At 48.6% G+C, this 17,103-nt stretch overlaps 1 protein-coding gene across 3 annotated transcripts in view; it reads right to left on the bottom strand.

Annotated features, from left to right (window-relative positions):
- Positions 1 to 9,071, bottom strand: part of ZBTB7A (zinc finger and BTB domain containing 7A) — a 30,163-nt gene extending 21,092 nt beyond the window's left edge. Inside the window, exon 1 of one of the 3 annotated variants that reach the window (XM_027850851.1) lies at positions 9,044 to 9,071. The gene's annotated coding sequence lies outside the window, so the exon portion shown is untranslated. Of the gene's footprint in view, positions 1 to 7,027; positions 7,088 to 8,471; positions 8,592 to 9,043 lie in introns of those variants that run through there. The other 2 variants (XM_027850852.1, XM_027850853.1) reach the window with 2 other exon arrangements.
- Between the last annotated feature and the right edge of the window lie 8,032 nt (positions 9,072 to 17,103).

The raw sequence follows: 17,103 nt of genomic DNA, 5'->3' as shown, positions 1-17,103 counted from the left end.
ACCCGGACTCTGTTCAAAGGCCTCCAGGAACAGGGAGCTCACTATTTCCTAGGGCAGTTCATTTCACTGTTGGACAGCTCTAATTGTTAGGAAGGTTTTACTTACATCAACCTGAAACCTGCCTCCCTGTGACTTCCCTGCCTTGCTGGGGCTAAGCAGAACCAAGCGAATTCCTCTTCTGCATGACAGGCCTTCAGAAACTAGCCAACCACTCATGTTCCCCCCCCCCTCCCCAAGTCTTCTCAAGGTGCGCCTGGAGGATGACCTGCCTGATCAGCTGAAGAGGGGATTCCTGTTCTCGACAGGAGGGCAAACCAGATGCCTTTAAAGGTCTCTTCCAGCTCCATGGTTCTGGGACTCTAAGCCCTCTCTATGTGGTTAATGGCTAATGTTGCCACTCTGCTAGAGTGTGTAAGGGCACCAAAGTAATACAGATTGGGGCCCAGCCTCCACTCACCTTAGAGGTGCCCCACCCTCTAAGAGCCTCTACTATTATCCCCTCCCCTTTCAATTCTTTTACTCCTTCAGGGTCCAGGTGTACCTTGCTATACCAGCCCCATCCCTTAGCACTGGGGAAAATACTGATCCTGGGCAAAATATCACAACACACACACACACACACAAAACACTTTGAACACAGGTGCACAAATGAACACAGCAGGCTGGAACAGGTCTCTTTTCCTCAGAGATAACCACTAGTCCTCCCTGGGGTGACCCAAACTAATGGCCAATTTGAGGGGCCTCCTCTTCCTCTACTCACAGTCCCCCCACCCCAACTCCCTTTTCTTTCATCCTGGCAGTGAAACTGACAATATTGCGGGTTAGATTTTACTCTATTTGCTGTGAATAGCACCTCTCAGGGCAGAGATCTTTTCCACTTTGGGAAATCGCGGGGGAGGTGAAGGGGAAGACAGAAAGATTAGGGTTTCTGGATAAAGCCCTGCATGCCTAGCACCTGGGTGAACTGAGAACCTCACTCAAGGACGAGGAGATAACAAGAAATTACTTCTCACTTTCCCTTCTCTAAATGTTAACAAGTTTGGAGAGAAGCAAATTGGAGAGAAACAGGTTCACAAGCCTGCACCTGCCCCTCCTCCTGCCCCCCAGGAGTCTCCAAGCACAGAAGCCCAGATGAAGAGGGGAGGGCAGATCAGCTCCCCAACTCTCTTGGCCTGTTGGGGCAAGAGGCTTTAGAAGGGAGGCAGATGGTACCTGTAGCTACAAGTCTGCGTTATAGCCCATTTCAAAGCTCCCAAGTCAGAGAAAGTCAAAGATGGAAATGATCAACGGGTTTCCAAGCTGAACCAGGACAGCAGAATTAGATAGATAGCTTGGGGGAGGGAGAGGGGGAGAAAAGATAGGGAGGGAAGGGAGAGAAGGGAGCTATGAGGAGGGAGGAGACTGTTTCAACTGACATCTATCTGCACAAGAGAACTCCAACCAACCAATGGGAGAGTCCTGGCCAAAATACCCTTGAAGTACCTCCCTCACCAAGGACTCTGCTCAGAGCTCAAGGACCCCTGCCACTCCCTTTTCTGGCATAGGTTGATTCTGGCTCACTACCACCTACCATCCCCAACTCCCTTTCCCTCCCCCTCCAACGTCAGGCCCACTTTGACTGAGCCCCCAGTGGGCCTAGTGCTGTGCTAGGGACAGTTCAGAAGAGAAACTGAAAGACACAGCCCTTGCCTTCAAGAAGCCTCACATTTGTCCAGAGATGACTGTGGACCCCCTTCCTCCTATTTGACTATACTGTTTCCAAGAGCTTAACAGAGTAAAAAACTGAGTTAGAGGGGCTGGGTTTGAGTCTGGACTTAACAGCTGTGTAACTCTAGGTGAGTCACTTCTCTCTCCAGCCTCATCTGTAAAACGAGGCACTGGACTAGATGGCAACTAGAATTGTTTGGAGTTCTAAATCTACAATCCTGAATCTTCCTATACCTTTCGAGGTCAGCCCACGGAGGCCTCTCCCTCCTCCAGCATTTACTGTTCAAACCACTTACTTGGTACTGAGCTCACCTTGAGTCTGTTAAGTCCTGGGTACCTAGGAGTCTGATCACACTGAAGGCAGAGGCTTTTTCTTAGCCTTCCTTGATCTCTCCCTTCACTCCAACCAAAAGAGACCAAGAGGTTATTTGACCTTCTTTGAAACCCCACAAAACTCTGCACCTGTCTTGCGGCCCTTATCATGACTTACCTTTCATAATACTTATTTGTATGCTTGTTTCACTACTCCTACTAAAGGATGAGTTATAGGAGCAATGCAAGTGGCCTCATACACAATAAGGGTTAGATAAATGTTTTGTTAAATCATACTTCTTTGAAACTCCTGAAGTACCAAATACAGTGCACCTAAGATAGTTATAAACACTGGCTGACATCAGAAACTTCTAGATGATCCACCCTAGTTCTAATGAATATTCTCTACACAGGGTACTGCCAGTTCTAAGATTCTGTCTCAAGGTTCCTCCAATATTCTATATTCTAAGGGGCTTTAATCGCTCTGACATTTCTATTCTCTGATGAAGAAGCATGACCCATCACTGGCCTCAGATCAGCATCGTTCTAAATTGCATACTGCTATTTATCCTTGCTCCAGTGGAATAGTAAAGCCACACCAGGCCACTTGGGAAAAACTAACGCAGACCCACCCTCTATCATAGCTTTCACTGACTGGTATTTTTCAGGGACCTCAGATGGCAAGGCTGGAGAATTAAATATAATATCAGGGAACAGGGAGAAGACAACACACAACCAGCATAACCAGTGTATGACTGTTGCCCCAGAGATGTCATGGGATCAACAGCAGCCAATCAAAAAGAGAGACAGGGAAGAAGAAAGGTGCAGACTGTCACTGGTGATATTTGAGTTTGGGGAATGTTCTGCCTTTGGTGCTGTTTATTATTTAACACATACTTGGGGAGTATTAAATCAGACACCAGCTCAGGCTCTCTAACTATTAAATTCACTGTCCTTTCTCTCTCTGGCTGTGATCTGCACCTGACACTCAAATAAAATACCCTTGATCACACCCAGAACCAACCTGGCTACACAGCCAATGAAGGTGCTGGTGCTTGTTTAGTGAGTGAGGGGAGGCAGGGGGTGGGAATGACTTTAGCCTGTCTGTAGTTGAGCCTTCAGCTGAGTCAAAGCCTTTTGTTATTTCAACTTGGGGGGGGGAAGGAAGCAACACAGAAGTTCTCATTTTTATAAAAAAACCAAAACCTACTGGAAAAGAGCACTGTTGTCACCATTCCAGCTTTGTAAGGCTCTATTTCCTCATCTGTAAGATGGGGTTGGCAATTCCTTCACTGCCAAACTCACTGAGTTGTGAGGATCAAATAAAGAATAAATTTATTTTACTATAAGTTTATAAAAGGCCATCCAAAGTTCAGAATTATCACCATCTTTATTTCAGCCATCATGTTTGACTTTGGGATCTTTAGCCAAGCAAAGATTCTGGGCCAAGAAAACAACCTTACTTGTTGTCTTTCATTGGGGAACAAGGTGATCTAACTAAGGGCTAATGTTCACCCAGATTCCCACCACTATCTTCATCTCCTCACATGAAAGCAGCTTGAAAGGTAGCAAAGAGCACTGTGAGTATGGGATTGGCTCCTCTTTTGCCAATTGGATTTCCTCCCTCTAAACCTCAGTTTCCTCATCTGAAAAATGGGGGGAAAGTCTCTTCTGTCTTTCTCAGGGATATTTGTGAAGATCAAATAAAAGGGGAAAGTACTTTGAAACACAAGCAACATCCTCTAAGTACATGAAATTATTACTACCAATAGACATTTTGTCAAGGCCCAGGGTCCTGTGGGCACCCCATAGTGAAATCAGAAAGCAACTTGAACTTAACAGGAAAGTACTAACATGCTCATTGAATTGAATGGACAAGAGACTTGGGTTCCTGAGTCCCAATTCTGCCACTTACTAGTTTTGTGACCTTGAGCAAGTTATTCTCTAGATCACTGGAGGAGCCTCCATTACCTCATCTGAAAAATGGAGACAATAATCTCCCTGCCCTGACAACCTCAGGGTCCAACATGAGGATCAACAGAGAAAAACAGTACCTAATGTATAAACTAAAGTATAAAATAAAACACTACAGAAACAAGAGCTTTCATTCTTCATTTTCTTAATACTCCAAGGCAAGCCAATGACTTTCCCCAAGGTCTCAGTTTTCCCCATCTGGAGTACTGCCACAAAAAGTTTGCTGCAAACAACCAGCATCTTTCTGCTTCCACAGAAGCATGGCTACTGGATTCCATCCAGCTTTAACTCAATGCTTCAGGTACAGGCAATGAACAGCCTACCTCAGGGCTAAGTCGCCAACACGCTGGCCAATCAGAACTGAATAATGAATACCCCCCAAAACAACTCACGAATTAAATTTCCACTGTCCCTGTTGGCTCTTCTTCCTTTCATTAAGCATTCTGAGCTGCAGGCCTCATTTATCCATCATCTAATTCACAGGTATTTCTTCCCCTAGGCTCCTGTTACCCCTGAGATAGCTTTTAGTAAACACAAAACCAAGCCCCCAGTTCCAATTAAGCAATACCCCAAGCTGGTTTCAGAAGCGTCAGACCTCCAGTTTCATCCTATCCTTGACCCCAGTTCTACTCCACTGTACTCACAGAATCACAAAATTTCAAAGTTGGAAGGAACCTCGGGGGTTAGGCTGTCCAATCACCAACCTGAACAAAAATCCACCCATCTCTAAAAGGACAACATCCCAAAGAAGTGGTCATCTAGCTCCCCTCTTGAAGACTTCTGTTATGGGGAACTCATTACCATTTATATTAGTCTATTCCACTTTTAATGATGTTAAACCAGAAATTCACAATTTCATAAGGAAGCCTTTCCCCATATAAAGGTGAAATTTACCTCTCCATAACTTCTAATCATGGGTCCTAGCTCTGCCCTATGGGTGGTAAATTCTATTATCTTTTCCAATTTTGGGTTGGGGTCCTTGAGGTCTCTCTCCTCTGATGAAATCTTAACAGTGACAAGAGCAGGGAGCATGACTTCCCCCTAGGCCCTAATCTAGGCCCAGAGTAGTAACTGGGGGTAAACTCTTCCAGGCCAACCTCTTCCAATCAACCTGCTTGCCAAGAGGAAGTGAATGGATGGGTCCCAGAGGGAGGGCCCCCTGGAGTGGGTGTGGTTCCTTAGGTGGGCTCCACCCAGGCCCTGCTGGGGGAGGGGGTACAGGGAGGGGAAAGTGATCAGAGGAGGCCTGACAAGCATTTTAAGACTTTCCTGTTTTCTACTGCTGTGGATACCGTGCACCCTGTAAACTGTCAACAGAGAAAGAGTTGAAAAAAATAGACAAATAAACAAAACAACTCCCTGCTTAGTAGAGGGGGAGGTCAAACTCCATTATGGATGTCACCAAGGGGCAACCTCTCTACCACTCCCCACCCTTTCACCCCCAGCTCTCTTCCTGCCACTCCCCTCTCCTTAGTCCTACCTGGAGCCCCAGCTCCATGCTTAGGCCTAAGAAGTTGCAAACCTTTGGTTTAACATCAAAATTTCACAACCACAAAGACATCATGGTGAAGTGAAAAGAACGTGAAATGAAGAGTGGCTTCCTGCCACTTATAACCTACATAACTGACATCCAGTAAGTAACTTCTTTGGGCCTCAGTTTCTTCATCTGAAAAATGGGGGTGGGGGAGTAAGCCAAAATGATCTCTAAGACTTACAGCTTCAAGTCTGACAACCTAGATCTTCTTGGGAAAGGTCATAAAAAAGCACAACATTCATACTTCATTATCCTACCTGGTGAATTCCAGTAACCTGATTGGGGGAATAAAATGTTTGGGCACTAATGAAGCAGAGGATCTAGAAATCCTAACTGGAGTGCCTCAAACTCACTTTGGCTGAGGAAAATGATATTCCTCAGTCTCTGAAAATGGAGCTAAGCTGTTCTTGTCCTTTCTTTTACTGACTTTGTAACCTGCTATCACTGGGTCAGAGGGAGGGATGGAAGAATGAATGCTACTGGCTCTATGAGAAGAAGGCTCTTCAGCCAAGGGTCTCTCTGACAACCTTCAAAAACATCTAATGGGCTCTGCAGGAGCTGCCCATGTTTGAGGCAGAGAGAGAGTGCCAGGCTCCAGTCCCCTCACTCTTGAGTCACTAGGGGCTCAAGGTTCCCACACTGTAACATCAAAGCATAGAGTCAACAGGACAGAATCAGGGCCACAGTTTGGAAGGCCAAGAGAAACTAGCGAAGGCTAAGTCCCCCCACCAGGGCAGAATGTAAGAGGTCAAGAACAGGAAAAAAAAGGGGTCACTAACACCAGGGTCAGAGCCTGGATGTTAGAGGGATTAAAAAACAAGGCATAATGACTGGGGGGGGAGGGGGCCCGAAGGCAAAGGAGGGAGGGAGGAAGGTTAGGAAAGGTGGTATTAAGTACCTCCACTAGGGTCAGAGTATAGAATGCCAGATGTCAGAGATGTAAGGAACCAAAGAACACAGAACACGGGAGCAAGGGCTGGAACTGGAAGGGCCCACAGAACGCAGAACAAGCTATAAACACTGACTGCAGGAGCTGGAAGAGACCTTGGAGTTCACCTAGTCCAACCCCCTCATATGACAGAGAAGAAAACGGAGGTTCAAGAAACGGTGTCCAGGAGGCAACGGATGGGCTACCAGGGCTGATGTGAAGGTTACAAGCCCCACACGAGTGGGAGCCTGGCAATCCCAAAGGGCCTACGTGCCCCGACAAAGCTAGGGGCAAGGCCGGGGCGTCCCGGCCCAGAGCGGTCTGGCCCCAGGCCCCGGCCCCGTCCCCACCCCCACGCGGCAGGCCTGGGCCCAAGCCTCTGGGGCTGCGCGGATGGTCCCCCTTCCATCGGGTGCCCGGGCCCAGGGGCTGCCTGGCAGGGAGTGGCCTCCCCGTCAGCCGGCCTGGGAGGCCGGGGCCTCCGCCCTGGGGACCCCACCCCTGGCGTCCCCTCCCGCCCCTTCCCCGCAGAGGGGGGGCGCCCGCGGAGGGGAGGCGCGGGGGACTCCTACCTCCTTCCCTGGCGGTGGTAGTGGCGGCGGCGGCGGCAGCTCTGCTCGGGCCCGCTCGGGGTGGCAGCGGCTGAGGACGGGGCCGGGGCCGGGGCCGGGCTGGGGCTGGCCCCGACCCCCCGCCCCCCGCTGCCGCCGCCGCCGGCGGCCAATCCCCGCCCAAGCTGAGGGGAGGGCGATGCAAATGAGCCCGGATCTGGGTCCGCCCTCCCACCCCCCACCCCCCCGCCCCGCACCCCGCGCCCCGCGCCAGGCCGCGAAGCCCCGGCCTCGCGTGAGAGGCGTGACCCGGGGGGCCCGAGGCCCTCCCCGGGGAGTGCCGGGGGACTGGCCCCCTCCCCCCGGGGCTAGGGAAGAGGTGGGGGGGCGGCTGAGGACGGTTACACAACCAGGCTGGAGGGGGGGCTGGGAGGGGCCCCGGGGGAGGGGGCAAAGGGGAGGGGGCCGGCCCGCGGCCGCACAGCCGGAAGTCAGGGACCGCCACCGGCCTCTGGCAAGAGGAACTCAGCCTGTGAGCTCCGCCCCCTCCCTTTCCCTTCCCCTTCCCCTCCTTCCTCTCTCCCTGGGACTTGTGACCCGCCGCTTTCCCCGCCCTCTTCAGCTTGTCATTGGCCGGCTGGCGAGTCCAGTTCTATGCGCACATTGGCGTGTTTGTCCGCCGCTCACCGCCCCTCCTCCGCACCGCCCCTTCCCCCGAGCCTCGGTTGGCCTGGGCTTCGGCCGCCCCTGCGGGGTACCCTGGGACTGGTAGTCTGAACAACCCCTTCCACCTGCTGGTGGGAGGCGGCGGAAGAACTACAATACCCAGAGACCCCCGGCTCCAATCACCCCCCCCCCACACCCCCCCCCCCCCCCCCCCTCTTTGCAAAGCCCCCCCCCCTGTTTCTCCCCCCCCCCTCTCCCCCCCTCGGCCCCCATGAAGCTTCAGTCCAGCCAACTACAACGTATGCACGCAGCACAGAATAAGCATTTGAGGGGCTACTGCAGGCCACCCCCACTTCCCCCCTAAAAAATATACCAGTTGCAAACTTAACCTGCGTCCCCCTACTAACACTACCACCTCGATGCAAACACCTCCGTCCCTCGCAGACAGCAGCCTCCAAAACGCAGCGAGCGCCCCTCTCCCGAGAAGGGGGCAGAGGAAGGAGCCGGGGTCCTGGCGACACCCCTCCCCCCCAGCCTTCAACTCTCCTTGCGCCCCGGCCTCCCACCCCCCCCCCCCCCCCCCCCCCGCGCAGCTTCTTCTTCCCCCCCCACCCCGCTTCCTTCCCTCCAATAAAACCTTGGGATCAAACTTACGAGTCTCCCCCACCCCATCTCCGGGCAAAGACTTTGCTGCTCCCCTTCCCCCAGCGCACGGAAGGAGGGGGGAGGGAGAGGGCTTGGAGAAGTAGGGGCGATGCACCCCCCCTCCCCTGGCCGCCGCGCGCCCCCCTGCTCTTACCTCGCCGGTCCCGGGAAGAGGAGGAGGACAGGAGAAGAGCGGGGCTCCGGCGGGGGAGGGGGCCGGAGAAGGGGAGGGGGCGGCCCTGGCTGCCTCCCCCCGGTCAGTGGGTGCCGGGCCGGGCCGTGCCGTCCCTCGCTGCGCCCGCGCCCTCCCGCTCTCCCTCTCGCGCTCCGGCGGCGCCGCGGCCCCTACTGTAACTGTACGGGGTGTGCGGAGCCCCGTATGATGCTCTCCGCTCCCTTCCTGGTTTCTCCGAGGGCAGAGGGGTCCTCCCTTCTCTTAAAGGTGCCGCAGCTCCGCTCCCGGCCCCCGCGCCTCCCCCCCCCCCCCGGCCCCCCCCCCCCGGCGGGGAGGCTGGAACTGGCTCTGCAGGTCCCTCGCCAAGGGCAGGACACCCCCCTCCTGCCACGTCTTAGCCCTCCCGCTTGGCGCCCGGTGGGGCTCCTGGTGCAGCGAGAACCGGGAAGGGAAGGGGAAAAAAACGGGGGGGGGAGTCTGGGCTCTCCCCCCTCCCCACTCCCTCTTGCACCCCTCCTCCTCCCCTCCCCAGCCGCCTCCTCCTCCCTGACCTCCGGCTTCCCTCCATGGCTCGGTTCCATGTTGCCATCTTATCTGCCCCCAGAGCGCGCGGGGGGGAGGGGAGGGGGGGCAGATCTGGCTTCAGGGGAGGGGAAGGAGGAGGGGGGGGGCGCTCCGGGCCCTGCCGATAAAACAGGCTGTGCAGAAAAGACAGGGAGTTAGTGCGTCTCGGTTCCGGGCCCCTTCCAGCCCCCATCTCAACCTTGACATCTAAGGAGAGGGGGTGCAGCAAAGACTTCCACCCCCCACCCTGCCCCCCAAACTGGTCTCCAGCGATTATATGAATTATTTCCCACCTTTGCTTAGTCTGGAGTGGGGAGGGCAGGGGAGGGGGATGCGGCGGGCGGGCCTCGTGGCTTTCCCTTTTCAAAGTTTCCCCCACCCAACTGAACCACTGGTGGGTGGGGTGGGGGAGAAGGGGAGGACCTATCGAGGCCCCTGGTGCCCTGGGACAGAAACCAAGAACCTCAGTGTTTCTGCTCACCCAGAGACTCAGCAGTTTATCTACTCTACAATATGTCACGAGTTGGAAGAGCCCTAACTTAGGGACTATCCTATCCAACCCCTAACTTTACAGATCGGGAAACCGAGGAGCAAAGGGAGGACGTTAACTTATTGAAGGTCACAGTGAGTCAACGGCAGAGACAGGACTGGAACCCAGACCTCATATGTGATGTGGTGGAAAGGCATTGGATTTGTAGTAAGAAGTCCTAGAATAGATAGATGGTCAGCAAAGTTCCTTAAAGAGCCTAAGAATTGAATTCAAGCTGTTTCTCGCTACATATGTGACCTTGGGCAAGTCACTTTTCCAGCTCTGGTCCCAAATTGTCTTAACTACGAAATGAAGGGGGTGGAGGAGATGATCTGTAAGGCACCTCCCGGCTCCAAATGACCCTGGCTGTCAGTGACACCTGGTACCTTTATTACAGGTGATTTCACCTGCTTCCTTTCAGTGGTCAGGGAGGTTGAAGAAGAGGCAAAGGCTCTCACCTTACAACTGAGCTTTCCTTCCCCCTCGATATCCTGCCCCTTTAAAAAACAAACAGAAAAAAAAAAAACCTTAACCTGAACTACCTAAACTACTTTCTGCCAGAAAGCACAGGGAACCTTAAGATTAATAGAATTTCTCAGGTGTAAAGGATCTTGGGGGAAAGGCAATAGGTACTTTTAGATTCTTAGAAATAGGGGCATGAGAAATGAGCACCCCAGAAGAAGACATAAGGTAATAGGGTGAGAATGAGAAGCTGAGAAAAGGGAGGATCTTTGCTAGTACTACCAAGTCCCTTCCCCTAGCTGGGCCTCAGTTTCCTGATCTGTAAAACAAAGAGGTTGGACTAAAGGATCTCTGTAAAGCACTGTTCAGCCTTAAATTTGAGTCTAACATGAAAAGCAACATGAAGTGGTAGAAAGATAGCCATCCTTGGGGCCAAGAAGACTTGGGTCACTTCTGACACATGGATGCTGAGTGACTCTGGGCTAGTCACCTCAGCTCTCAGGGATCTATGTAGGTGATTCTTTTAAGACTAGAAACAATAGACCGAGAAATTACAGACCTGCATTGGGAGCCAGAGTTTTCTCGACCAGGAGTTCCCTATGTGAAAGAAATCACAAATCCAGCCCCTAACTCTGTTCATAACGTAATAATAATAAAATTTCTACAGTGTTTTAGAGTTTACAAAGTCCTTTCTTCAGCCCAGCCCTGTGCAAGTATTGTCATCCCTCTTTTGCAAATGGGGAAAATGAGAATCGGGGTAAAGTGACTTGCCCTCGGTAGTACAGCTAATAAGTAGGTTTGAACCCAGATCTCTGGACTCCATTCTCTGCCTAGAAAAATATAATAATAACAGCTAGCATTTATAGAGCCCTTTAAGGTTCTCCAAGAGCTTTATCGATAGCATCTCATTTAATCTTCATGACAACCATGTGAGGAAAGTGTTATTATCCTCATTTTACAGATGAGGAAACTGAGGCTGAGAGTGGTGGAACAACTGTGTCTACAGTCACACAGTTAGTAAATATTTGAGGTAGGGTTTAATAGATTGAATGAATAGGGCATCTTTCCAACTAAACAAAGTGCTATGTCTCTTGACTCACTTATTCCCCATACCAGACCTGCGAGGGAAAAGAAGCCATTACCTCCATTTTTTTCTTTTTTTTGGATAGGGGAAAAAAACAAAATAAAAAACAAACCACAGGTCCAGAGGAGAGGATGTAACTTACTCCTAAGAGGTATACCCTGAGATGGCCAGAGCTGGGGAGAAGTCAGCATCCCTGGTGCTATAATCCCTAGGCTCAGGCTCTTATTCTGAGCTATACTTAGAAAGCTGAGGAGCAGAGTCCAGCAAAGGCTCTCTCCACTGTGCCCAGTGGGACTCCCAGGGGCCACTGCCATTTCAGGGTTCCTTGTCTTCTACCAAGACTATAGATTATTCCAAACTTGTCCAGCCCCACCTCTGCTGTGGGGAGCCACTCTAGAGTATTGACTGAACTCACTCTCTGCTGTGAAAACCCAAATTTTGGTGGAAATAAAAACATATTTTCCTCTAGGAACTGTGCTGATCAGGACAGAAGGTCTTATTCCTTTAAAAAAAAAAACAGCCTCATGAATAGAAGGCTAAAGAGAAAAATGAGTGACTTGTTCCTCTAAGCAATCAATAAACATTTATTAAGCACCTGCTATGTGTTAGGCACTGTGTTAAGTATTGGGGATACAAAAAGAGGCAGAAGATAGTTCCTGTCCTCAAGAAGCTGACAATCTCATGGAGAGCTTGCAATCCCTTTATGCAGACAATAACCAAAACTATCTTTGGCAGAGTATGTCTACTCTGGGAAGCGCCAATTTTGGCTGTGCCTCTTTCAGGCAAGTCCCATTTAGGGCCTCAGTTTGCCCTTCTGTAACACTATCACCAGATGGGGGTGGGAAGGAAATGTTTCTTTAAAATATGAGAGGGATAAATTGGGCTGGGTTATCATCAGCATCACCATGGGGGAATGAGGGGGTTTTGAAACAGTCAATTAACCATTGTCTATGGTCAAAAAATGAACTCTCAGGCCAACTTGACCCTGCATCTGAAAGCTACTCCTCCTCTCCCCCTCCACATTTCCTTTCCGGCGCAGAGAATGTGGACTCATTTTGAATAGGAAACAGAGACAAATACAATTAGGGAGTTCAATCTATGTCCAATCAAAATAATAATCACAAACTGCCTTCAAAAACTAACTACATTGTGAGGGAATTTTTGATCAACTAATATTTTGGAATATCCATGCCCCGGCTTCTCTTCCAATAACATGGAGGCAGGTACATTGCCAACACACTCTAGCACAAGGGAGCTGCTGTACTGAGAGTCATTTCTTATAATGAAACCTGCCTGAAGCCCAATGGCGAGTCTTTTACATATCTGTCATATGACTAGTAAATTTCCACGTCAGCAAAAGATTATAATGGAATTGGCTAACGTCTGTCTTGTTAGACTGTGTGTCAACCAACTTCATTTTAGGTGTGCCAAAAAACTGTAAATAGATACATCTTTCAAACATTCAAAATTCTGAGAAAGAAAAAGTGGATTCAGGAAACAGTAGACTGGCAGACATCGTGTTGATACCCACCGAATTCCACAACATGTTAGTCACCACATGGTTGGTGATCAGCGATCACTAGGAACTAGCATGGGTTCATTCATAATAATAGCTAACATATATATAGCTCCTACTATGTGCCAGGCACTGTGCTAAATACAGTGATTCTTGCAACAACCTTTGATCCTCACAACAACCCTGGGAGGGAGATGCTATTATTATCCCCATTTTACAGTTGAGGAAACTGAGGCAGAGAGAGGTTAAGTGATTAGTCCAGGTTCACACAGCTAGTAAGCATTTGAAGCCAGATTTGAACTCAGATCTTCCTGAATCCACAATGAATCCTACCAAGCCAACCTCATTTACTTTCTTTGGAAAGAATTACCAGACTATATTAGGAAAATAAGGCAGATACAGCACTTCTTGATTTCAGCAAGGTATTTGACAGAAAGAGGTCATAAAATCATAGGCTCATAGAATCAGAGCTGGAGAAGAGCTTAGAGGTCATTTGGTCCAACAGTCTAATTTTACAGATGAGGAAACCGAGGCACAGAGTGGTTAAAAGTGATTTTTTTGAGGAGATAGATAAATAAGGGAACAAGCATTTATTAAGTGCATACTATGGTCCATATGTTTTACAAATATTATCTCATTTGATCTTCACAACAACCCTGGGAGGTAAGTGCCATTTTTATTCCTCTTTCACAGCTGAGGAAACTGAAGCAGACAGATTAAGAAATTTGCCCAGGGTTACACAACTAACAAGTATCTGACCTTGGATTTGAACTCAAGTCTTTCATGACTCCTGGCCTACGGGTCTATCTATTGTGGCATCCAGCTACCTCTAAGTATAGTACAATTAGGTGGATGTGTAGGTGATTGAATAACTATACCTTGAAGGTATTGATTAATGAATGGATAAGTATCCACCTAGAGGGAGGTCTGTCCTTGACCCCTTGCTATTTAATATTTTCAGAAGGAATATTTTTACTTCCATTAAAGCCCTTTCTCCAATTCTTCATCAAATCTCGGACATGGCCTTGGGTTCTCAGAGACTATGCTAATGAAACACACAGCCCTGGCAGGTTCTCCCAAGCCAGAAAGACTTCAAGTGCGGGCCCAGTGATGATCTGTGATTGCAGGCTGGGGGGCAGCCCAGCCAAATGTGGCCAGCCTATCACCAGCAGATGAGTTGCCAAGTCAGCCACAGTGAATCTCAAAAAACATCTGCAAAGGTTGGGGTCTGTGTCAGTGGAGGAAAAGTTCCTATCTCCCCCCCCCCCCACATACACATAAAAAACACAGATCCTTGAAATTCAAGTGTGAGACATAAATGACATGATTATCCAATTTTCAGATAGCAGGAAGCTGGGAGGGATCTCTAAATATGTTGGGTAGCAGAGTCCAGATACAGGCAGACTAGGACAAGAGGCTGACACCAATGCACTAAAATTTAACAGAGGTCAATGCTAAGTCCTCTATTTAGGGCTGAAAAAAAATCAATTACACAAGTACATGGTAGAGGCAATCTGGCTTGATTGTAAGTTCCCATGAAGAGTACCTGGGGGTTTTAATAGACGGCAAGTTTGATATGCTGGGGCAGCCCAGAAGACCCCTTTTCCAGTATTGTGGTCAATTATGGAAGGAATTGACCCACTGGACCATGTTTAGAGGAGGGTGAACAAGACTGTGAGTGGACCAGAACCCATACTGTAGGAGGATCTTAACTGAGAGATCTTAACTAGGGATGCTGAGCCTGGAGAAGAGAAGATTTGGGTGGGGGGAGATGACAAGATTCTTGTCTTCAAATCGCTTACAGGTTGTTACCCAGACAAGTTCTGGTTGGCCCCAGAGAAGAGAAGAACTGGAACCAATGAGTGAAAGGTGCAAGGGGGCAGCTTTTAGTTCAATATAAGGAAGGTCCAATATGAGCTGTTCAACAAGGGAATGGGCTGCTTTGGGTTCCCTATCATCAGATGGTCATAAGCTTAATGACCTTCACCGTTCAGAATGTAGAACAGACAGGGAAGAAGGTTAGATGATGTCTCAGGTACCTACCCCCAAGAAATCTTGAATTCTGTGTCTAAGACAGAGACCTTGTCCTAAAGGTCTCACTGTCTAGTTGAAGAGATAAGACAAACACAAAGAAAGGTCACAATAAGAAAACAAGTCTGGATATGCCAAGTGACAAATGAACAGAGACAACCACACCATGGGACCTATCATCTAGGGCAAGTGTTCTTAACTTGTTGTCCATAAACTTTTTTTTTTAATATTAGGATAACTGCATTTCAATATAATTGGTTCCCTTTGTAATCCTGCCTATTTTGTGTGTTTAAAAACATTCTTCTCAGAAGGGGTCCATAGGCTTCATTAAATGGACCAAAGGGGTCCATGGCACAAAAAAGATTAAGAATCCCTGCTCAAGGGATTTCCAGTCTAAGACAGACAATCGCTTATCAGTTAAATAACACAACCATAGGTTTTCCCTTATATATAAAGAATCTGGTGGCCACTTCTCCCCATCTAAGATATAGACTCTGTATTGTTTCTCCAGCACTAAGGGTGGCATACACAGAACCATCTTCATTCAATTCAATGCAGCAAACATTTCTTAAGCATCTTCTCCTGTGCATGGTTGTGTCCTGGATACCCAGGAGAGAAAGAAAAAAGAAAAACAGTTCCTGCCCTCAAGGAGCTAACATTCTGTTAGCCTGGCTTGAGAGCACCATTTGCTGCCAAATAAGGGTAATGTTTACAGGGAGTGCAAAGTACCTTCAGAGTTGGGTGAGAGGCATTGGGAATTCCCACCCACTCTTAAGAGGAGCCAAGGAAGTTTGCCTGGAGGAAATGGGATCTGAAGTGATGTGGGATAGTGGTGAGAGGGTTGGAGCAAGAATCGAATTCTGCCTTTGCCTACCTGTGTGACCCATGCGCAAGTCACTTAACCTCTCTGTGGCTCAGTTTTCTCCTCTGTGGAACAAGGGTAATAATAATTTATATGCATATAGAATTTTAAGGGTTTTTTTTTGTTACGATCACTTTTATCTCAGCATATCCTATGATCCTCCTCTCCCCTCAGTACTTCAAATTGAATTCCCCAAAATGTGCAATCTTTCAAAACAGTTAAATGAAACATCTTGAAATTGAATCTAGCGCCAATAGTACACTCAAATTATACTCTAGTAGCTGTCCCTCTGCTAAAAGCAATGACAGATTCATGCTATTTAAGTTAGCACCAACATCGTCTGATGTTTTCAGCCTGAGTTTGGTTGCCCTTTAAAGTTTTCTTCATGTACATAGTTGTAGTAATTGTGCATATTGTTCTCTTAGCTCTGCTTTGTTTGTCATTGCATTCCAGGCATGGGGGAGGGCTTGTCTGAAAGCACAGAGGCAGGAAGGAGATGGGGAACAGCTAGTAGTCTAGTTAGTGTGTCTGGAACGTAGAATGTATGAAAGAAAATGATATGGAATAAGGTTGGGAAAGTAGGTTGGAACCAGATCGTGGTGGGAGCCAAATTCCAGGTTAAGGAGTTTGTAGTGTATCTCAAGGGCAGTGAGGAACCATGGAGGTTTTTTGAGCAGAGTGTGACCTGACAGAAATGTGAGAGGAGGGAGAGAAGAGAAGGAGGCAGCTGAGAAGGGCAAGGACAGAGCCCTAGCACCCTTCCGTGGAGATGTCTTTGGACTGTGGTCTACTGGAAAAAATGCTGGACCTGGGTTGAGATCTCATCTCTGTCACTTACTCCCTGTGTCATGTTGGACAAGTAAATAAACCTTTCTAGGCCTTATCTTACTTACCTGGGAAAGGAGGTTGGTGGACCAGATGACCTCTAAAGCCTCTTCTACTTCAAAAATCTATAATCCTATACAGATATTCCCATATTTCTTTGAATTTTTCATATTCATCAATCCTTAGATTAATATAATAGCGTTCCACTAAATTCCCATGGTTCATTCAGTTATTCCCCCAATCAATGGTTTGACAGCTTTTGAAAGTTACAAAGTTTTCCTCACACTATCCAACTACCCAGGGTTGTTATGAAAACCAAGTAAGGTTGAGGAAAATTATATTTATATAGTGCCTTACGGTTAGAAAGACTCATCACCAGGTGATTTTACAGGTTGGTCACCAGTGGCTGAATTTTGGGAGCTATAAGAATTCCTGAAGACCGTCTACCAAAAGGTGAAGAGGGACTGACATCTGCATTGGTGGAGTACGACCTTCACTGATAAGACCACAGTCCTCTTGGAGAAGTATGGTTACAAAGCTTCCTAAATATATTACTATCTCACCCCGTGCAGCCCCTGCTTCCTCTAGCTCTGTTCTTAGAGGAGAGAGAATAAGATGCAAATATTATCAGCCTGGTCTTCCAATCAACCCAGAGAGACTGAAGAACTTGCTCAAAGTCATACAACTGATAAGTGAGAGGGCCAGGGCTAGAACTCAGGTTTGGGGGCTTTAATCCCA

Source organism: Vombatus ursinus, unplaced genomic scaffold, assembly GCF_900497805.2.
Source record: "Vombatus ursinus unplaced genomic scaffold, bare-nosed wombat genome assembly UNPS02009173.1, whole genome shotgun sequence".
Classification (NCBI taxonomy): domain Eukaryota; kingdom Metazoa; phylum Chordata; class Mammalia; order Diprotodontia; family Vombatidae; genus Vombatus; species Vombatus ursinus.
The sequence above is the reverse complement of the archived record's forward strand: the minus strand, read 5'-3'. Positions and strand labels throughout refer to the sequence as shown.